Raw genomic sequence first — 27,312 nt, forward strand, 5'->3', positions numbered from 1 at the left:
ATGGAGAAAAGACATCAGCTCAGCAAATTGCGCATTCTGTGTGTCCTGTTAGCCCTTGTCTCCGTAGCAACAATTATCACGCTGTGGACTATTGCCCTGACCAGAGGAGATGAAACTGATGATGTCGTCCCTCCTTGGGATAGGTACGATTATCGGTCTTTTGTGATGAATGATATTACAAGGACATGGTTAAAAAAAAAATTTGAGTTGATTATTCAGGTCACACGGTCACTCTTTTTGTCATAGTTACTTGATTAGGAGAAAAGGATGCTGTAAAACAGACGCACATGCACACAACCCAAAACAGCACTTCGTTATTAATTAAGCTCTGTATAGAATACTGAACATTAGCTTTAGAACAAACATTTATTTTTGTGTATTGGATAAAATTTCACCAATTTCATTTTTAGACATTGGTCCACCCTCCCAAAAAATAGTAATAATATATTGAAGAATATTTCAAATGTACACACTTTCAATGGGAACAAATTAAATTACATGATATACTGTGCTATTTTGAAGCTTAAAAAAAATGTATCCTACCCCATCACACCAAAACAATCTGTTTGTTCTACATATAATTAAAAAAAAATACACTTAAAAAGCAGTCCGTTGAACTCGTTACTTTATCCATATACTGTACGGTACAATGTATTGTAAGATTGCATGGGCATCTACCTATCTCACCTATCTTAAAGGTCAAGTGTCATGAAATGGATGATTTTTAGTATGTTATTAATGAAAGAATGGCAGCCTGTAATGACCCTTCTGTTTTTTCACCACAAAACATGATTTTGTGGTGAAAATGGCTTTTTGTAACTCCCGCCATAAAAATCCTCTCGAGGGATTTGTTTTCAAGGAGAAGCAGAAAGTGATGTACGGGGCAGGAGTGCCCTCCACTGGACTCGTATGCTTCTATTAGTTTTACCTGCGGGAAGCTAGCTTGTTGTTCCTTGTGTTAGCCAAAATGCCGCCTTGTTGCATTGCTGGATATTGCTCGAACACTTGGGAGGATGGATTTACCCTTCATAAGTTTCCAAGAGACCCAGTTCGTTGTGAAAAATGTATTGCATGGGTGCAAAGGACGAGAGCTTTGTGGGTTTCAAATGACAGGTAGGTGTGCATAAAGGTACAAAAAAAAAAAATAATAGTTTGGGGCAGACCACGTAATCAGTTTCTCATAACGTAACAAAAGATCCACGAATGTATGACAGGCATGCTAAATCTGTCGATGTGCGTGTCAGACGGCTTCCGCGTTGGGCTCACCGGCAAAGGCTGCTGCGTCGGGTGGCCAGCGAAGGGTGTTGCGTCGGTCTCGCGGACGGCAGCGACTATGAACAACGCTGGTGGCAATGGCACACTTAGCCACGTGCAACGACAACGCCGTAAAGCGGCCCGGCTCAGCGCTGTGATAAGCCACCTTGGTGCCGAAAATGAGCCCCCCCAGCCGAAGCCGCATCTGCCGGTCACGGCTTCAGCAAAGGCTGCTGCGTCGGTCTTGCAGATGGCGGCGGCTATGAACAACGCTGCCGGCAATGGCACACTCATCCGTGTGCGACAACAACGCCGTAAAGCGGCCCGGCTCAGCCCTGTGATAAGCCACCTCGGTGCCGAAAATGAGCCCCCCCGCCGAAGCCGCGTCCGCCGATCACGTGACTGAGTGCCCCATTGCCGGGAGTGTTGTTCATAGCCGCCGTCCGCGGCGTTGTTCACAGCCACCACCGTCAGCGATGAACAACACTGCCGATTATTGCCGCCGACAACACCATAAAATAGCCCGGCTCAGTGCCACGATGAGCCACCCAAGCTCGGCGCTCCGATGAGCCACCTCGGTGCCACCCCAGCCGAAGCCGTGATCGGCTTGTCGCACCCGGGCCGCGGCGTGATCGCTCGCGGCTGAGTATGCTACATACTGTCATCCTGTCGGGGAGTCTGTTGTTAGTTAGAAGTGATCAGCATATCATCTAAATATGGCTCGAAACCATAGTGTAATTTTGCCCAAGATACTTCACTCGATTGTGAGATGTTCTATTCTTCGAAAAGAGCTTCCATGTTTGAAGGGCATGTCCCACAGTAGGAGCCACAGCGTTTTTCAATGGCGAATGTCCGGGGTGACGTCTCGGACAGTAAATGCAGCCAATATGGCAACCACTTGGATGTCAAATGAGACTTCCGCAACTATGGGCATGGTGGTTGCACGCTCTCCGCTCATATTTATTTTTTGACATTGATGTGAATAATGTTATATGTATTTTTCATTTCATTATCTATTTTCTAATGTTTATGGGGATGACACTTGACCTTTAAGAAGGCCGTGGTAATCCGTAACACACGTTTGAGGATGATGAATTTGTCTTTTTCTTTGTCTCTCTCGCTCCTCTTGAAATTATGATCTGTTCAATTAATTGACTGTGATCGTCAATAAACTTCAATTAACATAAATCAGAAATCACAGAGGAAGCTCAAAAACTCCACTGTGACACAATAAAACTGTTCCGGCATAAAGGAGATCCAGATTCTCCATTGTGCTTGATCTAAAAGCCGTATAGGACAAAACACAAAAAAACAAACAAAAAAAAAAAACCCAACCAAGAATTATGAATTTTATTATGAAATTATGACAGTATATTCTAAATGCCTAGGGAATGTTTTGCAATCCCAGCTACTGTAGGAATGCCCATCTGACATCAACAGTGACTCATGTACGATATTCAAAGCTCTGGAACAATATTACTACAGTGTACTTAACATTGCAAATGTCAACAAAGACTTTTGCGGCCTTTCTCCACTTCCGCTTCCACATTCTAAGAGCATGGGTTAGGTTCATTGGGAAATATAAATTTCCCATAGCATGCCCATGTCATGATTGTTTTTCCTTGGTAGAAGTCTGTGTGGGGTAACCTTGAAACCTTGATGCTCAGCAACTTCAAAGAAAATGACAACAGAAATATTTGACTATGTGACAAAATGTTGAGGGAGAGGACACCATTTCATGACATGGGATAAGTGGTTTGACATTTATGTCCAAAAATAACATTGTTCACTCATGAAAGTAAACCTACCCCCATCATTAGGTTCATGATGATTGTGTAAAGACCAAAGTACATTTCTTTAAATTTGTTCTGTTCATCAGTTTGGACAGGTGTGAAGTGCGAAATTGGTCGATATAGCCAGCATAAAAGGGCACAATATTAGTTGTAGGGCTTAATCAATCTTAAATGTACCCATGGGGTAAGATTACCATTAAGATCAATTTACCCCATGTATTTATTTTGGCTGTACAATGCAGCCCTATGGGGGCACAAACCAGTGCAATCTGTAGGCCGGTCCCAAGCCCGGATAAATGCAGAGGGTTGCGTCAGGAAGGGCATCCGGCGTAAAAACTGTGCCAAACAAATATGAGCGTTCATCTAAAGAATCCCATACCGGATCGGTCGTGGCCCGGGTTAACAACGCCCGCCCCCGGCACTGCTAACCTGCAGGGCGTCGGTGGAAATTCAGCTACTGTGGGTCGAAGACAAAGAAGAGGAGGAAACCGGATCCAGCGTCAGAAGAAAAAGAGGAATGCACAGAGCCTACAACTGAGTGTAGGGACTTTGAATGTTGGGACTATGACAGGAAAACCACAGGAGTTGGTTGACATGATGATTAGGAGAAAGGTTGATATTCTGTGCATCCAAGAGAGCAGGTGGAAAGGTAGTAAGGCTAGAAGTTTGGGAGCAGGGTTTAAATTATTCTACCACGGAGTAGATGGGAAGAGAAATGGAGTAGGGGTTATTTTAAAGGAAGAGCTGGCTAAGAATGTTTTGGAGGTGAAAAGAGTATCAGATCGAGTGATGAGACTAAAATTTGAAATTGAGGGTGTTATGTATAATGTGGTTAGCGGCTATGCACCACAGGTAGGATGTGACCTAGAGTTGAAAGAGAAATTCTGGAAGGAACTAGATGAAGTAGTTCTGAGCATCCCAGACAGCGAGAGAGTTGTGATTGGTGCAGATTGTAATGGACATATTGGTAAAGGAAACAGGGGCGATGAAGAAGTGATGGGTAAGTACGGCATCCAGGAAAGGAACTTTGAAGGGCAGATGGTGGTGGACTTTGCAAAAAGGATGGAGATGGCTGTAGTGAACACTTATTTCCAAAAGAGGGAGGAACATATAGTGACCTACAAGAGCGGCGGTAGAACCACGCAGGTAGATTATATTTTGTGCAGACGATGTAATCTGAAGGAGGTTATTGACTGTAAAGTAGTGGTAGGGGAGAGTGTAGCTCGACAGCATAGGATGGTAGTATGTAGGATGATTCTGGTGGTGGGTAGGAAGATTAAGAAGACAAAGGTAGAGCAGAGAACCATGTGGTGGAAGCTGAGAAAGGAAGAATGTTGTGCGGCCTTCCGGAAAGAGGTGAGACAGGCTCTCGATGGACAACCGAAGCTCCTGGAAGACTGGACGACGACAGCCAAGATGATCAGAGAGACAGGCAGGAGAGTACTTGGTGTGTCATCTGGTAGGAAAGGGGAGAAGGAGACTTGGTGGTGGAACCCCATAATACAGGGAGTCATACAAGGAAAGAGATTAGCGAAGAAGAAGTGGGATACTGAGAGGACTGAGGAGAGGCGAAAGGAGTACATCGAGATGCGACGTAGGGCAAAGGTAGAGGTGGCAAAGGCTAAACAAGAGGCATATGAAGACATGTACACCAGGTTGGGCACGAAAGAAGGAGAAAAGGATCTCTACAGGTTGGCCAGACAGAGGGATAGAGATGGGAAGGATGTGCAGCAGGTTAGGCTGATTAAGGATAGAGATGGAAATGTGTTGACTGGTGCCGGTAGTGTGCTAAATAGATGGAAAGAATACTTTGAGAAGTTGATGAATGAAGAAAATGAGAGAGAAGGAAGAGTTGAAGAGGCAAGAGTGAAGGACCAGGAAGTGGCAATGATTACTAAGGGGGAAGTCAGAAAGGCATTACAAAGGATGAAAAATGGGAAGGCAGTTGGTCCTGATGACATACCGGTAGAGGTATGGAAGCAATTTGGAGAGATGGCTGTGGAGTTTTTGACCAACTTATTCAACAGAATACTAGCGGGCGAAAAGATGCCTGAAGAATGGAGGAAAAGTGTTCTAGTTCCCATTTTTAAGAACAAAGGGGATGTTCAGAGCTGTGGGAACTATAGAGGAATAAAGTTGATGAGCCACACAATGAAGTTATGGGAAAGAGTAGTGGAGGCTAGACTCAGGTCAGAAGTAAGTATCTGCGAGCAACAGTATGGTTTCATGCCTAGAAAGAGTACCACAGATGCATTATTTGCCTTGAGGATGCTCGTGGAAAAGTACAGAGAAGGTCAGAAGGAGCTACATTGTGTCTTTGTGGATCTAGAGAAAGCCTATGACAGAGTACCAAGAGAGGAACTGTGGTACTGCATGCGTAAGTCTGGTGTGGCAGAGAAGTATGTTAAAATAGTACAGGACATGTATGATGGCAGCAGAACAATGGTGAGGTGTGCCTTAGGTGTGACAGAGGAATTTAAGGTGGAGGTGGGACTGCATCAGGGATCAGCTCTGAGCCCCTTCCTGTTTGCAGTGGTAATGGATAGGCTGACAGATGAGGTTAGACTGGAATCCCCTTGGACCATGATGTTCGCAGATGATATTGTCATATGCAGTGAAAGCAGGGAGCATGCAGAGGAACAATTGGAAAGATGGAGACATGCACTGGAAAGGAGAGGAATGAAGATTAGCCGAAGTAAAACAGAATATATGTGCGTGAATGAGAAAAGTAGAGGGGGAAGAGTGAGGCTACAGGGAGAAGAGATAGCGAGGGTGGACGACTTCAAATACTTGGGGTCAACAATACAGAGCAATGGAGAGTGTGGTCAGGAAGTGAAGAAACGGGTCCAAGCAGGTTGGAACAGCTGGCGAAAGGTGTCTGGTGTGTTATGTGACAGAAGAGTGTCTGCTAGGATGAAGGGCAAAGTTTACAAAACAGTGGTGAGGCCGGCCATGATGTACGGATTAGAGACGGTGGCACAAGAAACAACAGGAAGCAGAACTGGAGGTGGCAGAAATGAAGATGTTGAGGTTCTCGCTCGGAGTGACCAGGTTGGATAGGATTAGAATGAGCTCATTCGAGGGACGGCCAAAGCTGGATGTTTTGGAGACAAGATTCGAGAGAGCAGACTTCGATGGTTTGGACATGTTCAGAGGCGAGAGAGTGAGTATATTGGTAGAAGGATGCTGAGGATGGCGCTCCCAGGCAAAAGAGCGAGAGGAAGACCAAAGAGAAGGTTTATGGATGTGGTGAGGGAAGACATGAGGGCAGTTGGGGTTAGAGAGGAAGATGCAGGAGATAGGCTAAGATGGGAAAAGATGACACGCTGTGGCGACCCCTAACGGGACAAGCCGAAAGGAAAAGAAGAAGAAGAAGAAGATTTATTTTGGCTGTACAGGCAATGTCAAAAATATAGCTACCTTACCCTTACCGATCCTGAAAAGAAAAGTGCCTCAACTTACCCCACTGTTTGCAAAATAGCATTTCCTCATCCTTAAACTTGTATATAAATATATGAAGGTATTCACAAAATAGATGAAAGCATGGAATCATCTCTGTTTCTGTGGTATCTCCCCAGGTACCGTCTCCCAACCGCTCTCATCCCTCTCTCCTACAACATTACCCTGTGGCCTCATCTAACCTCTGACCCCGACACTGGTCTCTACCTATTCACAGGTGAGTCGCAGCACTAAACTGTTGTAATGGGGAAAATGTTGCTGATACACCCTGCACAATATACACATTGCTGTTCAGCGTTTATGCCATTTTAGGACATTTTTTTGTTTCTTGTTTCCAACCAAACCACAGGGTGGTGCTGTGGGAAAGGAAAGGCTGACTGATTTGTTCGTGTCAGCTGTCACCGTTATTACCTACAATTTTTATCTGTCTTCTATGGAAGTGTATTGCTACCACATAAACACAAACATAAACAAACAAACATAAATAAATAAATAAATAAATAAATAAATAAATAAATAAATATCCATCCATTTTCTTAGCCGCTTATCCTCACAAGGGTTACGGGAGTGCTGGAGCCTATCCCAGCTGTCAATGGGCAGGAGGCAGGGTACACCCTGAAGTGGCTGCCAGCCAATCGCAGGGCACATCGAGACATACAGCCATAGTCACAATCAAACCTGGGAGCAAATTGGATGAATGAATGGATGGATGGATGAGATTCATGCTTTTGGTGCCTTTTTGTCTTCTTGTCAGTAATATCTACGATAGCTGGCAAGTAGTGTGTACTTTTGAGAACTATCAGAATCAGAATCAGCTTTTTTGGCCAAGTGTGTAAAAACCCAGGCAATTTTTCTCTGGCATTCGGTGCTGCTCTGGTATGACATTCAGAACAAAGAATAACAAAGTAACAATAACAAAGAACAAGAGACATTTTTGTTTATAGGAATTATTCCTTATAAGAGTCACAGATGTACAAGATGTAAAGTCTTCTTCATTTAGAACAAGTAAGAGATTAGAGTGTCAACGTCCCACATTGTGTTAAGCTTGTACAGAGTGCCTTTAGCCGTTCACGGTTTCTGTTATAGACCAGTGTAATTACGAATTGTGTGATAGTCTATAAAATATTTATTTTTTTAAAAATAAAATAAAGTAAAAATATTTTACCCGCAGGATGTGAGGGTGTGTCCCAACAACGGCACAAGGGAGAAAATAGTAGGTTTGCTGATCAAGAATTTAATGACTTAATTGCCAGATGGAAAAAAACAGTTTGAATGCCTGCTACTTTTGACTTGCATTGATCGGTAGCACTTTCCTGACGGAGCTGGAAGAGCTGGTGGCCAGGCTGTGGAGGTTCCGAAAGGGCCCTGTTATAGTTGGCATTGTAGCAACTACTGTTCTTATGACTAAAGCTTTTAAAATATTTCAATAAATTAAAGCATCTAACTTGATAACAGATCCTTTGTTCCTCTAGATTCCTTTTAGAGTAGAAACTGTCCACCTTAGTCGATTTTAGATACGTGTATAGGTTTACTACCTCCTGTATTGTCAATTTTAATACTACTCATCACAATAATTTCCACTACATCTTGTTGTCAATGCTCAGTTTAAACATTTTCTTTTCCCATCAGGTACTTCAACTGTGATGTTTGAGTGCACAACAGAAACCGATCTGGTCCTGATCCACTCTAAAAAACTAAACTACACTTTGCTGGAGAACAAACATATTGTGCTGCTTCTTACTTCAGGTAACATTGCATTCACATTCATCGGGCATCGGGCTTGCGAATGGCAGCGGCTCTGAAGAACGCAGCTGACAATGCCTCACTCAGCCACGTGCGACGACAACGCAGTAAAGCGCCCGGCACGACGGTGTTGTTCATTGCGTACTGCGGCGGCTATGAATAACCTCCTAAAGCAGCACGACTCGGCTCCGTCATAAGCCACCTCGGCCCCAAAAATGAGCCACACCGGCCGGCTGCGATGAGCCGCGATGGCTCATCCCCGCCGCGGAAGTGGACCGGATGGGGAGGCAGTTTGGCCGTTATCGCATATCATCTGAATATGGCTTGAAATAATAGTGTAATATTGCCCCGGTTACTTCACTCGGTTGTGTGATGTTCTCCTTTTCAAAAAGAGTTTCGGTGTCAGAAGGGGTGTGTTCGTCTCCCATAGTAGGGTCCACCGCGTGGATGGAATTTTACAACATAAAATTTTCAGTGGCATTATTAATTCATGATTATTTCCATAACCAGTCCCAGGAGGAGAGATAGCAAGGGTGGACGACTTCAAATACTTGAGGTCAACAAAACAGAGCAGTGGTGAGTGTGGTAAGCAAGTGAAGAAACAGGTCCAAGCTGGGCGGAACAGTTGGCGGAAGGTGTCTGGTGTTCTATGTGACAGAAGAGTCTGAAGAGGATGAAGGGCATTAGAAAGGAATTAGAAATGAGCTCATTAGAGGGACAAGGAAAGTTCGATGTTTTGGAGACAACGTTTGAGAGAGCAGATTTCAATGGTTTGGACATATCCAGAGGCGAGAGAGTGAGTACATTGGTAGAAGGGTGCTGAGGATGGAGCTTCCAGGCAAAAGAGCGAGAGGAAGACCAAAGAAAAGGTTGATGGATGTGGTGAGGGAGGACATGAAGACTGTGGGTGTTAGTGAGGAAGATGCATGAGGTAGGCTTAGATGAAAAAAGATGACACACTGTGGGGACCCCGAATTGGGACAGGTTGAAAGGAAAAGAAGGAGAATAGTGAAGGTAGGGGCTACCTGAGGGAAGGAGCTGGAAGAACTGGTGAACAAGATATGTTCTCAAATGGGTGTCGGGCGGTACCAGAAGTTTTGATTGTCTATTGGAGTTGGAGTTTGTCCTTTTTTGTCGCAGCACCAAAACAGGCTGTGATGAAAGAACTGAGGACTGATTTGATGACTGTTGTGTAGAACTGGCTCAACTGCTCCTGTGGCAGGCCATACTTCTTCAGAAGTTGCAGGAAGTACATCCTGTACTGGGTCTTTTTCAGGATAGATTTGATCTTGATCTCCCACTTCAAGTCCTGAGAGACTATAATTCCCAGGAACATGAAGGTCTCGACGATTGACACACGGCAGTTAGAGAGCGTGAGGGTCAGCTGTGACAAAGGAAGCCTCCTGAAGTTTATGATCGTCTCTACAGTTTTGAGCATGTTCAGCTCCAGGTTGAACACAGACTCGTCTCCGTGTTTTATGAGGCTGATGACTGTGGTGTCTTCTGCAAACTTCATGAGTTTTAAAGTGCGGTGCATTGAGGTGCAGTTGATCTTGTAGAGAGAAAAGAGCAGCAGGGAGAAGGCACAACCTTTGGGTGTCTCGGTGGTCGTGGTGCGTGTAAATGAGGTGTCCGCCAGCCTCATCTGCTGTGTCCTGCCCATCAGTCAGCTGTAAATCCACTGGCAAATGGCAGGCAAGACGCTGTTCTAGAGAAGTTTGGAGGAGACGAGTTCAGGGATGATGGTATTCAGCAAAGTGCCGAAGTCTGCAAAAAGGATTGTCATGTAGATCTCCAGGCCATTGAGGTGTTATCACATGAAGCACAGTCCTTTGTTGACTGTATCGTCTGCAAATCTGTTTGCTCAATAGGTTAGGATACAGGATACAGCAGGGCAACGGTGACGCTCATGTGGTGGTCCTGCATGAGGCATTCAAAGGACTTCATGACCACAGGTGGCAGGTTAATAGGCCTGTAGTCATTCAGACCCAAAATTTCAGGTTTCTTGGGGACTTGGATGAGTGGAGGGTTTGAAACAGGATGGTACTTTGCACAGTTCCAGCTCATCTGAGCAGACACAAGGTCTGGGCCTGCTGCTTTGTTAACCTTTTGTTTTTTGAAAATGGGTCTTACATCCTATTTGTGGATGGTCAAGGCAGAACTCAGAGGTGTGATGGTTTGTCTGTGGTGCATCTGGGTGGGTTTGTAGTGGGAAAGTCTCCTTTTCAAATCTACTGTAGAGGGTGTTTAAGTTTGTTTTTTCATTTTTTATTGTTCTCAGCTTTGGGGGTAGGTCTCTTGTTATTGGTGAACAATTGTAATGCATGCCAGACTGATTTAGAGTCAGCAGTAAACTATTTTTCTCACTTAACTTCATAGTTTATCATTGCAATGTTAATTTCTTTAGTCAACTGGTTTGTAGAGCCATTATACAGGCCCCTATCACACTTTTTTGGCCACATTGGGCCATGGATATGGCAACACTGCCTCTATAGGAGCTTGAAATGGAGTGGAGTGGGCTCAACGAAGCTGCGGCGTTGCATATCTCATCATTCTGTCAACAGAAACCCTGATTTTTTATGCTTGGTGCAAAGTTTCCTGATCTTGCGTCTAACGGGTTTCCTGTTTATTGCTTGTATAAAGTAGCACATCAATCTTCCAAATTCACTCACCATTCTGGTAGAGCTCGCAGGGTGGTGAGCCTATTGCTGTGAACAGGCACTGTTGCTCAGATTCAGGTACATCATCATTACTGAGACATTGAAGTGACAAGCCAAGGTTTGTGTGGACTTGGATACGTCCTCCAAGTGGCCCTGAATGCACTGATTCTATTGGTGTCAAGAGAAGTGGCGTCAAATCCGGTAAAAAACAGTAGTGGTTGAGTATGATCAAAAGTAGACAAGGGTATGTTGCAGAGGTGTTTATTTTTTTCTTGGAGTGTCATCACTGGATAGGTATGTTCTGAGAGAGCTAGATTATCAGAAGTGAATGCCTGATATACTCCATCCATCCATTCATTTTCTTAGCCGCTTATCCTCATAAGGGTCACTGAGTGCTGCAGCCTATCCCAGCTGTCAACGGGCAGTAGGCACATGGAGACAGACAACAGTCGCACTCACAATCACACCAACGGACAATTTAGACTCTCCAATTAATGTTGCATGTTTTTGGGGTGTGGGAGTAAAGCGGAGTGCCCTGAGAAAAACCCACACATGCAGGGGGAGAACATGCAAACTCTGACTGTAGGTGATATTTCTCCAGTGGTTTGTACAGGACCAGTATCTTAGCATGGTCTTTTGGTGAAGTGTTCTGAGGGTGAGTCTCATAGCCTCTGATGTGAGGTTGAAGCCTTTCACAGCTTGCAGCAAGGTGATGCTTTTCTCTGAGTCATTGTACTATACTGTGTAAGTCTCCAATGCGCTGTCTTCATTATGAAGAAAGACCTTCATCACCTTCAGCATCACATTGAGGGATCTGTTTCGGCGATCCACCGATCCAAGTACACCCTTGTTGTAGGAGCAGTCCCGATGAGGACGCTCTTCAGGATTTGCTGGACTGCTGCATGTAATGTCATCAGATGCCACTTTTTGAAGGTATTACAAGGGTGCTTGAGGTTGCAAACTTTAGGCATGTGAGATTATCTGTACTTTCAACACCACTGTCCATCTGTCAACCACCTACCTATCTAGTGTCTGTTCAATTTCTTGAAGTCTATGCAAGTTTTCCATAAATGCTCTATATTCTCACAGTTTGGACAGTATGGTTTAGGTTTGAAAGTTGATTCCCGTTGTGCAGTCCAACCTTTGGAGCCTTGGTCATTACAGGTAGTGAGAAAGAATGTTGTTCATTTCTCCTCAGGCTTTTTGAATTAGCTTTGTTCTTTCTTTATGATTATAGAGAGTTTCTGATCTCCATTGTTCCGACATTCCCCAAACCCTTTGGTGGACACCATTGGAAGGAATGACATCAAGTTTAAAGTGGGACTGACATCCCTATAAACATTCTAAAATAGATATTGTAATGAAAAATACATATAACAGGTTTCACTTCAATGTCTATACGAAAAAAAAAAGTGAGCGCAGACCGCGTCATCCATGCACAAAGTCGTAATATTAGACTATTGTTTCGAGCCATATTCAGATGATATCCGATCACGGCCAAACTGCATCCCATCCGATCCACTCCCGCGGCGGAGATGAACCATCACGGCTCATCGCAGCTGGCCGGTGTGGCTTATGACGCACGCGACTGGGTAACGCATTCTTGGCTGGGTTCTTCAGAGCCGCCCCTGTCGCAAAGCCCGACGCGCAGCCTTCGCAGAAGCTGTGACCGCCGAACGCGCCGCCTCAGCCGGTGTGGCTGAGTTTCGGCGCCCGTGGTGCCATATAAGGAGGAGGTGGAGCCGAGCTATGTTGCTTTTAAGGGTATGAACACTATTGAGACATTGTTGGCTGGGTGACACCCACATCAATACATTTCATACACGGATCTTTTGTTACGTTATGAGAGAGACCGATTACGTGGTCCACCCCAAACTATTATTTTTTTCAGTAGCTGTATGCGCACATCAACACATTTCATACGCGGATCTTTTGCTACATTATGAGAGAGACCGATTACATGGTCTGCCCCAAACAATTTTTTTTTTTTTGGAGCTGTATACACACCTACCTCTTATTTGGAACCCACGAAGCTCTTGTTCTCTGCACCCGTGCAATCCATTTTTCATAACGAACAGGGTCTCTTTCAAACTTATGAAGGGTAATTCCATTCTCCTGAGTGTTCAAGCAATGTCCAGCAGTGCAATGAGCCGGCATTTTGGCTAACACGAAGGAACAACGAGCTACCTTCCTGGAGGTAAAACTAATGGAAACAAACGAGTCCACTAGGGGGTACCTCTGTCCTGTACGTCACTTCCTGCTTCTTCTCGAAAACAAATCCCTTTAGAGGATTTTCATGGCGAGAGTTACAAAAAGCTGTATAGGTCAAAATCACGTTTTGTGGTGAAAAAACACATGGGACCATATTGGCTGTGGGGTTTTCATTAATAATATACCAAAAATCATCCGTTTGACGACACTTGACCTTTAAGAATAAGTCCTATAAAGCCTTTTTGGGCAGTGGGACTTCAGGGAAACTGATGAGTACAGACAGACCAAACAGAATATAGCTTTGGTGGTTGCTTTGGAAAAAACTCACGTGTATGAGGAGTTACATGAGGCCAGAGAGAGCCAGGCTCTTGCTTAGCAATAAGGTGAGAAACTTGTTCATCCGGGTGTGTCTCACAGGAGAGCTGCTGTTTCTATGTATTGAGAGAAGCCGGATGAAGTGGGTTGGTCATCTTGTTAGGATGCCCACTTGACACCTCTCTGGTGACGTGTTCTGGGAAAGTCCAACTGGGATGAGGATAAACCTCAGGATAAACCAAAATACACAAGAGAGACAATGTCTCTCAGTTGGCCTGGGAATACCTCGGGATCCCCTTCGAAGAGCTCGACAAAGTGGCTAGGGAAAGGGAAGTCTGGGCTTCCCTGTTTGTGCTGCTGCCCCGTTGACCCGGCCCCACAGAAGTGAAAGAAAATGGATGGATAGATGATTTTCTACAAGGGTGTGGTGTGGCATGTGATTAGCGCCTCTGCCTCAAAGTCAAAAGCATATGATTTCGAATCTTGGCTCAGGTCTCTCTGAGTGGAGGTTCTTTATTTTATTTATACTTGTCACATTAAATGGTAGAATAATTACAAGTCAATCAGTGTAGATGAGAGTGCATCATTGTCTGTATGTGTGTGCGATGTGATTTGGCAACCAATTGCCCTCTCACTCAAAGTCAGCTGGTGCTGGCCCACCTGTGATCCTGAACATGAAAAGTGTTTGAAAAGTAATGGAAATGGATGATTTCAAGAAGTGGTAGAGTATATATTACAACTCTTAGATATGCTGTATATTACCATTCAGGCAATGGCTTTGTTCCCACCATTACGTCCACCTGGTTGCAGCCAAAGACAGAGTACCTGGTGGTTCATCTGAATGGTAGATTAACTCAAGGAGAGACATATCTACTGCACACTGAATTCACTGGAGAGCTGGCTGATGATTTAGCTGGCCTTTACAGAAGTGTATATGTGGAGGACGGAGTCAGAAGGTACAGTAAGATTAATTGCATGTTTCTGTATTTCAAGATTTGCTTGGTGTGAAGTAAATTCAGCTGCTCAGAATGATGACAACTTTTTCACAGGATTGTTGTTACCTCTCAGATGCATCCAACTCATGCAAGGAAAACCTTCCCTTGTTTTGATGAACCAGCTCTGAAAGCTGTTTTCTACATAACGCTCATCCACTCACCTGAAACTGTAGCGCTGTCCAATGGACATGAAGCAGGTCAGTTTGAACGGCAACATTTATTTGTAGAGTAAATAGGGGGTCTGAGTCCTTTGTTTTAAAGTTATGAACAATATCAAATACTTATTTATTCTGGAAAAATGTGTTATATGTCATTTAGTCACTGCTCATCTACCTACCTTTTATATTACAAAGTAAGGTTTAAAGAATTGTCCATGTCCGTTTTCCAAGTATAATATATATATTATAATCTGTAAATTTCAAACATAATCCAACAAAACATTTGAAATCATTAATCAAAATATATTGTTGTGATTAAACGCAAAGCAAAGATAATTCAATTGTATAGTGAATTTCATACACAAGATAAATCAATGCACTTTACATTAAAAGCATTAAAATACAGTCAAGAAAATAAGAATTTGAACACCCTGCTATATTGCAAGTTCTCCAACTTAGAAACCATGGAGGCGTCTGAAATTTTCATCGTAGGTGCATGCCCACTGTGAGAGTGATAATCTAAAAGAAAAATCCAGAAATCACAATGTATGATTTTTTTAAATGATTAATTTGTGTGATACAGCTGCAAATAAGTATTTGAACACCTGTCTATCAGCTAGAATTCCGACCCTCAAACACCTGTTACTCTGCCTTTAAAATTCCACCTCCACTCCATGTATTATGCTGAATCAGATGCACCTGTGTGAGGTCATTAGCTGCATAAAGACACCTGTCCACTCCATACAATCAGTAAGACTCAAACTTGTAACATGGTCAAGACCAAAGAGCTGTCCAAATACACCAGAGACAAAATTGTACAACTCCAGACGGCTGGAAAGGGCCACGGAGAAATTGCCAAGCAGCTTGGTGAGAAAAGGTCCACTGTTGGAGTATTCATTAGAAAATGGAAGAAGCTCAACATGACAGTCAATCTCAATCGGCATGGAGCCCCATGCAAGATATCACCTCGTGGGGTCTCAATGATCCTTAGAGGATCCTTAAAGGACTGGGCCAATAACCTGAAAAGAGCTGGGACCCCCGTTACCAAGGTGACTGTTGGTAATACACTCAGACGTCATGGTTTGAAATCATGCATGGCACGGAAGGTTCCCCTGCTTAAACCAGCACATGTCAAGGCCTGTCTTAAATTTGCCAATGACCATTTGGATTGTACAGAGGAGTCATGGGAGAAGGTTTTGTGGTTAGATGAAACCAACATTGAACCTTTTGGTGATAATTCCACGAGGTTAGGGTTGGGGTTTAGGTTTTAACCATTTGTTGATCACCTCCATGCACTGTTTTTTTTGTTTGCACTCATTTCAGATGCTGTTAACACCACTATTGATGGAGTAGCCGTGACAAGGACCACATTTGAGCCAACTAAGAAAATGTCAACTTATCTATTAGCCATTGTCATCTCAGATTACACACATCTCAATTCTACACAAGGCAATATCTTGGTAATATTTGATTAGAGGCAGTTGCTTGTTCTACATGTGAATGACACATTAGCACATCCCCTTTGCAGTTCAGAAATTGTCGGTTTAAATCCAGGCTTTGGTCTTCCTGTGTCATTTACATGTTTTTCCTATGACTGCGTGGTTTTACTCACATTCCCCAAATATGCATCTTTAGCTAATTGAAGACTCCAAATTGTCCATTCGAGTGAATGTGAATGGTAGTTTTTTTATTTTTATTTTTAAAATGTTGTGCTATTGGCTGGCTACCAATCAGTGGTACCCCCTCTCACCCAAAGTCAACTGGAAAAGGCAAACACACCCATGACCCTTGCGTAGTTGGGCAGTGTAGAAAATGGATGGATGGAAGAATTTTTCACATCACATTTAAGAAAAAGATTGCACCTAAATTATAGGGTTTTGCTCCTCTTGTTTACACTTTGCTGCTGTTTGCTGTTTAATCTAAAAAGAAAAATCCAGAAATCACAAAATATGATTTTCTAATGATTAATTTGTGTGATACAACTACAGCTACAGATAAGTATTTGAACACCTGGGAAAATCAATGTTAATATTTGGTACAGTAGCCTTTGTTTGCAATTACTGAGGTCAAACGTTTCCTGTAGTTGCTCACCAGGTTTGCACACACTGCAGGATGTATTTTGGCCAGCTCCTCCACACAAATATTCTCTAGATCAGATGAGTTACCTGGGATGTCGCTGAGAAACATGGATTTTCAGCTCCCTCTAAAGATTTTGTATTGGGTTTAGGTTTGGAGACTGGCTAGGCCACGCCAGAACCTCGATATACTTCTCACGGAGCCACTCATTGGTTTTCCTGGCTGTGTGCTCTGTGTCATTGTCATGTTGAAAGACCCACCCACGACTCATCTTCAATGCTCTGACTGAGGGAAAGAGGTTGTTCCCCAAAATCTCACAATACATGGCCGCGGTCATACTCACCTTAATACAGTGCAGTCGTCCTGTCCCATGTGCAGAAAAACACCCCAAAGCATGATGCTACCACCCCAATGCTTCACAGTAGGGATAGTGTGTTGGGATGGAACTCATCATTCATCTTCCTCCAAACACGGTTAGTAGAATTATCAACAAAATGTTCCATTTTGGTCTCATCTGACCACAAAACGTTCTCCCATGACTCCTATGTATCATCCAAATGGTCATTGGCAAACTTAAGACGGGCCTTGACATGTGCTGGTTTAAGCAGGGGAACCTTCCATGCCATGCATGATTTCAAACCATGACGTCTTAGTGTATTAACAACAGTCACCTTGGAAATGGTGGTCCCAGCTCTTTTCAGGTCATTGACCATGTAGTAGTTGCAGCTGTATCACATGAATAAATCGTTAAAAAAAAATCATACATTGTGATTTCTGGATTTTTCTTTTTAGATTATCTCTCTCACAGTGGGCATGCACCTACGTTGAAAATTTCCGAACCCTCCATGATTTCTAAGTGGGAACATTTGCAATGAAGCAGGGTGTTGAAATACTTATTTTCTTCACTGTAAGTCGGTTGGAGACGACACAAAAATATGTCTTATAGCACAACACCCATATTTATTGCCAAAGTCGATGTTTTCGCCGATAAGAAATTGGACTGTTAATTTGCTTCTGCTTGTCTTGGACAACTGCATATACACATGTATCTGGTGAGTAAGTCATCGAGATTTACACAGAAAAGTTTGAAAGTGTATAAAAGTCTGGAAGTATACAAATACTTCGTTGGAATAAATCCGACATAGTGACAGCTTGACGGCTGGTGATCATGGAAGTGTATTCGGCTTGTTGCGGGTGTTATGTGGGTCAGACGGACTGCGCATGCGTTTTTGGTCAGAAGCGAGCGTGAAAGGAAAAATAAAGTTGATTCACGGCGACGAAGAATTGTTATGTGCAAAAATAAAATAAATCAAGTATAACAGCAAGTCGATGCTGCGTGATTTCACTACTCCCGCCATTGAGATTCTGAGTTGCGATGCAAGAAGGGAGTTAACCCTGAGGAGAGAAAACTCGGCCACGGAGAAGATGTCTCCTCTGCGTCTCCCGACCACGGTCAGGCCACCGGAGCAGGAACAGTTAACACTGGCAACCACGAAGGAGCTTTCTCACGTTGTCTAAGGAGTGGTGAGCATCGTCCCTTTTCTCCAGAATCGGTAATGTACTTGCTTTATTAACCAGAGTTAAGGTAACAAGTGATGGCTTCTGCAACAGGCTACATGTTAACCTTTGCCGGAATCCATCAGTGTTTTCAGATAGTATTCAATACAAATACTAATAATTAAATAAATCCATAAACTATGATTGGAAAAAAAAGAGGACGGGAAGTCGGCTCCTTCACACTGAAGCTTATTGCGTCCACGTGCGCAAACCTAAACCTCTCTGCGACAGACGTTTATTTTTTTAAAATAAGCATTGTGCTCAAATTAGTCAATTTGACATTATAAATACTTGATAATTTGAGATTAAGAATAATTCCTACGTGAAATGAAGTGATCGCTATTCAGGCGCGTGTATTTGGTTGGGCACCAGCCATCACGTTTAATTGCGGAAATCCATCAATCTTCTTTGGTCTTTTCAGCTGGTATGCTATAAAATGATTTCTTTGAATATCTGTCTTGTCTGTTGTGTCAACCAACAGCACAACAGGTCTCGGGTATTGTGAATATTCTCGTCCAGTTCAACGTCTCCCCCAATATTGAGCAGCTCAGCTTGACCGGCAATTTGGCGCCGTGAAAACGGTGATGTCACATGCACGAGCTCTATAGCCACTACGATAGTGTGGAAACATTTTGGATTTGAGCCAGAATAACACGGTCATCCTGCTTACACTAATGAGCGGAAATGCAACAAAGATAACAAAATTTACAACCCCAATACCAAAGAAGTTGGAGATGGCAGAAATGAGGATGTTGACACCTCCAATATCATGTATAGTATATCCTCCCCTGCCCTCTCCTCTGTAGCTACAAATCTGGAGATGAGGAGTGGCGGCGTGTGGATTCTTGCCAATGCACAACGTCACAGGTTATTATCGAGTAAATTATGATCTAGGAAACTGGTAAAGACTTCTTGCAGAGCTTACCAGAGATCATCAAGTACAGTATTTCAATACAGTATTTGAAGTTTTTGGCTTATTTTATTGCTAGCACTTTTGACCAATAGAATGAATATAATGGGTGTTTTATGTACCGTATATATCTTTGTCTAACATTAAATTCTCCTGTTCAGGTTATTCCACTAACAAACAGGGCCGAGCTTGTGGATGATGCCTTCAATCTGGCCAGGTAGATCACTCAAAGGTTTATGTGATTTGCAGAGATGGACTGGTTGGCTGCTTGGCGTGGGGGCTCCCCTCTCATGGCTTGTGACTGCTCCTTGGGTGCCCACTTTAATCGTTCTATTGTTTGGTGCCCCTATCCGCCCTCCTTTCCCAACAAATAAGGGACATTCTCCGCTTTGCTGGGACTGGCCTGCAGGTGGTGGTGGTGGGGGGGGGGTTATTGTACTCCTGGGTTTGGGGGTGGGAGATGTGGAGAAGGAAGGAAACAGGGGCAATGAAGAAGTGATGGGTAAGTACGCCATTCAGCAAAGGAACTTTGAGGGTCAGATGGTGGTGGACTTCGCAAAAAGGATGGAATTGGCAGGGGTGAACACTTATTTCCAGAACCGACAGGAACATAGAGTGACCTACAAGAGTGGAGGTAGGAGCACGCAGGTGGATTATATTTTGTGGAGATGATGTAATCTGAAGGAGGTTAGTGATTGTAAGTATGTGGTGGGAGAGAGTGTAGCTCGGCAGCATAGGATGGTGGTGTGTAGGATGACTCGGGTAGTGGGTAGGAAGATTAAGACAAAGATAGAGCAGAAAATCAGGTAGTGGAATTTAAGGAAGGAAGAATGTCACGTGGGTTTTTGGAAAGAGGTGAGACAGGCTCTAGATCAGGGGTGCTCAATGTGTCGATCGCCATCGACCAGTCGATCACCAGGCAGTCTTGGTCAATTGCGGGATGGGGTGCCAAAAAAAAAAAAAAAAAAACGTCAGCCAATGGTCCCTCAAAACTGCGCAAGTGTGCAATTATGCACCGCTGATGCAATCTCACAGATATTCTGCGTTGCGCGCAAAAAAAAAAAAATCCAAATGCAAACTTAAGTGAGTGCGGGATGACTGGTTGTTACATCCAGTGGTACAATTCACATACATACCGTAAAAAATAAAAAGAAGCCACTAGTTTCTTTTAGGCAGCACTAACAACGACCACTGCTCTGCCATACTCTCTTTTCCTAGTTTACCTTACACCCGCCCACTCCCCTCTTAAAGACGTACACTCATAATTCTAAATGTTACAGTACTTACGCAGCCCATCAATGTGTTTTATAATGGACGAGATTTTCTCTTTTCCGAGTGGGAAAGGTCTGGTCTGAAGCCAAAGCAGAAAATGCAGGATGAGATGGTGTGCAATTTTAAAATTCCACGTTGGCACATCCTGATCCATGGCAAAGTTAATATAACAGTGGTAAGGCCGGCCATGATGTGCGGATTAGAGATGATGGCACTGAAGAAACAACAGGAAGCAGAACTGGAGGTAGCTGAAATGAAGATGCTGAAGTCATTGCTTGGAGTGAACAGGTTGGATAGGATTAGAAATGAGCTCATCAGAGGGACATCCAATGTTGGATGTTTTGGAGACATGGTTAGAGAGAGCAGACTTAGATGGTTTGGAGATGTTCAGAAGCGAGAGAGTGAGTATATTAGTGGAAGGGTGCTGAGGATGGAGCTGCCAGGCATAAGATTGAGAGAAAGAGCAAAGAAAAGGTTGATGCATGTTGTGAGGGAGGACATGAGGACAAGTGGGTGTTAGAGAAGATGCACGAGATAGGCTTGGATGGAAGAAAATGACACGCTGTGGCGACCCTTAACGGGACAAGCCGAAAGGAAAAGAAGGAGAATTGTCGTTCTATATACTTCTATAATTCACTTAGCCAGTCCCACCACATTTCAGTGGCATAGCTGCGTTCATGATTCTTTTCTTGCTTGCTTCTTGTCCGGTCCTATCTTGTCCTATCGTTCCTTCACAGTGTGGAGCCCTACAGTCTGAAGCACCATCCATATTTAGTATTTATTTCTTGTAGCTATGGAATGTTTTACTTTTATTATCCTGTTTACATTTAGCCCTTTGTCTTTGTAACTTCCCCATCTAGAAATTTTGTTCTGTTCAACTGATCGACTCTGATCCTCAATAAACTTCATTTGAAATATTAAGAAATCATAGAGGAAGTTCAAAAACTTTACTGTGACACAGTAAAACTGATCAGGCATAAAGGGGGTGCAGAATTTCTATTCTCCATGATCAAACAGCCGAACAGGATACACACAAAAAAAGTGATTTTCATCTCCATTTCAAAACTTTTACAGTTAATTCATTGTCATGAATTCCAAAATTAAATTGTAATAGCAAAATTTAGTTTACTTTAATTCTGTACTGTCTACCATTGATGTTTAAGGCCAACATTCACTATTAACCAAAAACACAAAACAAGCACACACTTAAAACCATGCCAAACCAAAACAACAATCTACCACTGCAAGCCCAAATAGGATATCTGCTGGGATATTCAGTATTACTAACACAGGGGTGGATGGTATAGTCCAGAGACAAGCATATCTTTTCTTTTTTTCAGGGCTCAGATTATTTCTGCCTCACTTGCTCTGAGAACAACGTTTTATTTGTATGGTGAGACTCAATACATTCCCTGGCAGACTACTCTGAATAACCTTCACTATTTTTACCTTATGTTGGAGCAAACTGAGGTCTATCAACCTATGCTGGTTGGCAGATCAGAGCTTTTTAGCAAAACTCAAACATGTTATGTATATTGGACTCTAATGTCATGGAACGCAACATTTACAACCTGTACTTGACTCATCTGTTTGTAATACTTCTAGAAAAACATGAAGAAGTTAGTAACGCCTCTCTCCATGTATTTCAAAAACACGACATCAGACTGGATCCAGGTTCCACCGAGACACATGGACCAGTGAGTATATCACGTGGATTCAAGCGTTTTGTGATGAGACACTCATCTGATAGCAGGTAAATGCAGCCTCTGAAGATAGGCGGCTCAGAAAATGGATGGAGAGATGTCTTTGTGAGTCTTGTAGTGATGGATTAAATTAGTTGTTGTTGTTGTGTCTTAAATGCAGCCATGCAGGTTGCCATCCCCTTTTTGTAGACTCCATTGATCCCCTAATCCTTAAATCAAAATTGTACTCAACCTTGGAGGGCCTTCCATCGTTGTTCATTGCAGGTGGCTAGATCCCACTGGCAAGTGTGGAACAAGCTGGCAAGTGTGCAGACTGTTTTACCACGTTGGCACGAATAACCCCGCTGACCTCCCCCGACAAACACAAAAAACATTTATTTCTTTCATACAGAAAACTTCATTTATGAAAAAAGCCAACTCTAACCAATATAACTAGTGAAGTCATGTAGTTCAAGTCAAATTCAAGTCTCTTAGCTACCAAGTCCAAAGTCAAGTCTTTCTGAAGTATTAGGCAAGGAAGTCACATGCCATATAACTGGCAATGGGAGTTGACTGATTCATGTCTTGTACGTTTCACTTCTGCACCTCAAAAGGCTTCCTTTTTTCAAGAAACCCCTCAAACGAAAAAAATGGCAACCCCTTCGCCTCCTCCTGGACAGCAACGTGAGAAGGCGGCGACACCTTCCCCGCCTCCTGGACAGCAACGTGAGAAGGCAGCGACACCTTCGCCTCCTCCTGGACAGCAACGTGAGAAGGCGGCGACACCTTCCCCGCCTCCTGGACAGCAACGTGAGAAGGCAGCGACACCTTCGCCTCCTCCTGGACAGCAACGTGAGAAGGCGGCGACACCTTCGCCTCCTCCTGGACAGCAACGTGAGAAGGCGGCGACACCATCGCCTCCTCCTGGACAGCAACGTGAGAAAGCGGCGACACCAGCGCCTCCTCCTCGATAGCAACGTGAGAAGGCGGCGACACCAGCGCCTCCTCCTGGACAGCAACGTGAGAAGGCGGCGACACCATCGCCTCCTCGTGGACAGCAACGTGAGAAGGCGGCGACACCATCGCCTCCTCCTGGACAGCAACGTGAGAAGGCGGCGACACCATCGCCACTTCCTGGACAGCAACGTGAGACGGCGGCGACACCATCGCCACCTCCTGGACAGCAACGTGAGACGGCGGCGACACCATCACCACCTCCTGGACAGCAACGTGAGAAAGCAGCGACACCGTTGCCACCTCCTGGACAGCAACGTGAGAAGGCGGCGCCAGTACCACCTCCTCCTGGACAGGAACGTGAGAAGGTGGAGGCAGCATCACCAACTCCACCTCCTCCTGGACGGGAGGGTGAGGCGGCTGGGGAACTGTCGCCACCTCCTGGACAGGAACGTGAGAAGGCGGAGGCAGCATCACCAACTCCACCTCCTCCTGGGCGGGAACGTGAGGCGGCTGGGGAACCGTCGCCGTCTCCTGGACAGGAACGTGAGAAGGCAGCGTCAGTGTCACCGTCGCCACCTCCTGGACGGGAACGTATGGGCAGGCCGGTCGCCGACAGAGCAGGAACGGGGAGCGACCGCGGGCCGGTCGCCACTGGTACTCCAGAGCACGGACGAGAAGCGGCTGTGGAGACGTCGCCACCTCCTGGACAGCAACGTGAGGCGGCATCGGGTCGGTCCCCACTGCCACGTGAGCTTGCAGTGCATCCGTTGAAACAGCAACGTGGGCGTGGCGCGGTGGCGAATACGTTTCCAGGGCAACGTGAACGAGAGTCGGCAGAGAGTCAGTCGAAACTGACACGTGGGCGTGTCTTGGGAGCGGGTCAGTTCCAACTGCCGCGTGAACTCTGCTCGGAACAGCCAAAACCTCGACGTGGGAATGGCGAGGAGGTGGGTCCGTTTCCACAGCTACGTGCGCTTGGCGAGGTGGCGAGTCCATTCCCACTGCGCCGTGCACTTGGCGAGGTGGCGGGTTGGTTTCCATGGCAACGTGAACGAGAGTAGGCAGAGAGTCAGTCGAAACTGACACGTGGGCGTGTCTCGGGAGCGGGTCAGTTCCAACTGCCACGTGAACCTGCATCAGCGACGAGTCCATAGCCATTGCGACGTCAGCATAGCTCGGCTGGTTCGCCACTCCTTGCCGGACCTGGGCCGTGAGAGCCGCCAATTCCCCACTCTGCCGCTCTATCTCCGCCCACATTTCGCGGCGGAACGCCTCGTGATTTGGCGACCCTCCTCCCTCTGGGCTGGAAGGTTCCCCACCAGCTGCAGGTCCGCTGGTTTCGCCGTTGCCGGTGAGGAGCGGGAGGACGATGTCTTAGTTGCCGCGCAGCGGGAGGCACCGGGGAACGCCCGGACGGGGCGTCTCCTCTGGCCGCCACGCGGAGGCCCCGGGAAAGATGGCCAAGCGGGTTCCCTCATACGGATTGGTGTACTTAAACCTACTGGGCGAAGAAACTCGGGTGCTGGAAACGCGGGGAGGTGAAACAAACTGACTGGGATGAAAGATTGGATGAGCAGATTCATAATCAGAATAATCGGAGTTGTACTCCGGCAGCCGGTCATACAAATCACGGTCCTCCTCATATTCCGAAAAGTCAGAGTCCAGAAGAATATGAGGAGCCGGACGGGTCGTGTTCGGGACGTATTCATACCTCGCTGGCGGAGCGTAAGTCACGGAAGCGGAGGACATCAGGGATCCTACCCGGATCCGACAGGCTTGGTCCTCCGGCAGACAGTCTACCTTGCGTCGGTCCCGGCGACGCCGGGTCTTTCCTGCTGGGTCCTGTGATGGCCAGTTCGTTCTGTCTCGACCCATCGGAACGAGAGTAGGACCCAAATGCAGGACTCGGAAGACGCAAGATAGTTCAAGGAGACACGTTTATTATATGCAGAGGTAGGGGATCGAGCAGGCAGTCCGGTGCAGCAGCGGTAGTTGGGACGTCGGGTGAAGAGAGCAGATGAGCGGACAGGCAGGAGTCGGTACACAGGGGAACAATCAACGCAGGAAGAAGTATCAAAGGAATCAGGCTTACAAGGTTGGTCGGAGAACATGCGAAGATCGGTACACACAGGTTCGATCAGGGATACCAGAGCACACGAACGGGACATGAAGATCAACGAACTGGCACCGGCCAGTTGTCATCGCGGTCATATAAATCCACAGCACAATCAGGCTGCATGAGGTGCAGGTGTGCACCTTCCAATCAGCGCACCTGCGTGGACACCCGCACAGCTCGTGCTGGAGTGGCAGGATCATGACACCAAACACTAATATTAGTTATTCAGGGAGAGAACAGCAAATATTAGGGTGTACGATATCCCATACTTCTGAAGCACCCCCTATAGGACTCCCCATGGGACATGGTCACATGCCTTCTTTAAATCCACAAAACACCTCAACTGGCAATGGCCAATCTCCCATGTACCCTCAAGGACCCTGCCGAGGATATAGAGCTGCTCCACTCTTCCACAACCAAAATGAAAACCACACTGCTTCTCGTTAATCCGAGATTGGAGTTCCCTATTGACCCTCCTCTCCAGCACCTCTGAATACACTTTATCAGAGCTATTGAGAAGTGTGGTCCCCCTGTAGTTCGAACACACCCTCTGGTCGCACTTTTTAAAAAGGGGGAAGGCCACTCCAGTTTACAACTCTATATCAGCAGTGTCTCTGATGTCCATGTGATGATGCACAGGGCTGTCAACCAGTACACATGCACAACATCCACAGCCTTTAGGAACTCTGGATGAATCTCATCCACTCTCCAGGGCCCTTACCCAATGAGTTTTTAATTACCTCAGCGGCCTCAACTCCAAAGATAGCACAGCCCCCGTCAGAGATCTCAGACTCTGCTTTTTCCCAGGAAGGTGTGTCAGTGGAAATGAGGTCTTTGAAGAACTATCCCCACTGACTCACAACACCCCATATCGAGGTCAGCTGTGCTGCATCCCTACTTTACACAGTGTTGACGCTGTACTGCTACCCGCTCCTGAGACGCCGGATGTGGACCAGAATTTTCTTGAAGCCATTCAGAAGTCGTTCTCCATGGCCTCACGAAACTCCTCCCATGCCCAAGTTTTGCCCGTCCATCTTCCAGCACCCTCTCCTAGGACTCCAAAAAGTGTTGTTACTCTAAACTGTTGTTTGGTGCACTGGCACAAACAATAGTCATGACCCATTACCCACCCACAGGTGGAGGGAGATGACCCTATCATCCACTACGATGAGCCCCAAAGAACAGGCACCAAGTCTGGTGGCAGTAAGTACACTCAAACCAGCTCAGTGCATCTCACCGTGGGCAACTCCAAAGTGGAAGAGAGTCTAACCTCTTTAAAGAGGAGAGGTACTTGAGCCAAACTGTGTGTGAAGATGAGCCTGACTTTATCTTGTCAGAATTTCTCAATCTTACACACCAGCTCAGGCTCACCGTGCAAGAGAGATGATGTTACACATCCCTAGTGACAGGCTCTGTAGGAAGGGATCGGATCGGCAAGTCTCCTACCTGCCGCGACCGCCCAGCTCACACTGCACCTGACCCCTATGGTCCCTCGCAGAGATGGTGAGCGCATGGGAAGATCTTCAGATCAGTTAAATATTTTAGTCCATGTGTCTCTGTGGGTGGCACGGTGGAACCACTGGTTAGCGCATAGTTCTCACAGTTCTGAGGACTGGGGTTCAAATCCCTGTCCTGCCTGTGTGGAGTTATTCATTTTCTTCCCATGCTGGCGTGGGTTTTCTCTGGGCACTTTGGTTTCCTCCCACATCCCAAAAACGTGTCCTGCGATTGGCGAGCCACCAGTTCAGGGTGTAACCGTCTTCTGCTCGATGTTAGCTGGGATTAGCTCCAGTAATCCTGTGACCCTTGTGAGGATTCGCGGCTCAGGAAATTGATTGATGGATGTGTCTTAGTGCCTGTGTCTGAACTATTCCTCATGTTTCCTCTGCCAGCTGGAGGATTTTGTGAGTGACCACGAAGCAGCAGGCTTTGGTTCCGCAACTTTGGCATTGGAGCAGGCTGTGGAGAGGACCAGAGCCAATATCAAATGGCGACAGCAGAACAAAGAAGAAATCCTAGACTGGTTCATTAGCCAGATAGAAAAATGAAGTGTCCTAAATAAGTGGTTATACACCATGCTTACTAACTATACATTGGGGGTAAAAACTCTAAATTGGTATTGCTGAAGTAAAACAAATGTTTCACACATATTGT

The 27,312-nt window shown here is 45.4% G+C and overlaps 1 pseudogene; it reads left to right on the forward strand.

Annotated features, from left to right (window-relative positions):
- Window positions 1-27,206, forward strand: LOC133501922 (aminopeptidase N-like; annotated as a pseudogene).
- The last annotated feature ends 106 nt before the right edge of the window (window positions 27,207-27,312 follow it).

The sequence above is a fragment of the Syngnathoides biaculeatus genome, chromosome 6 (genome assembly GCF_019802595.1).
Source record: "Syngnathoides biaculeatus isolate LvHL_M chromosome 6, ASM1980259v1, whole genome shotgun sequence".
In the NCBI taxonomy this organism is placed as follows: Eukaryota; Metazoa; Chordata; class Actinopteri; order Syngnathiformes; family Syngnathidae; genus Syngnathoides; species Syngnathoides biaculeatus.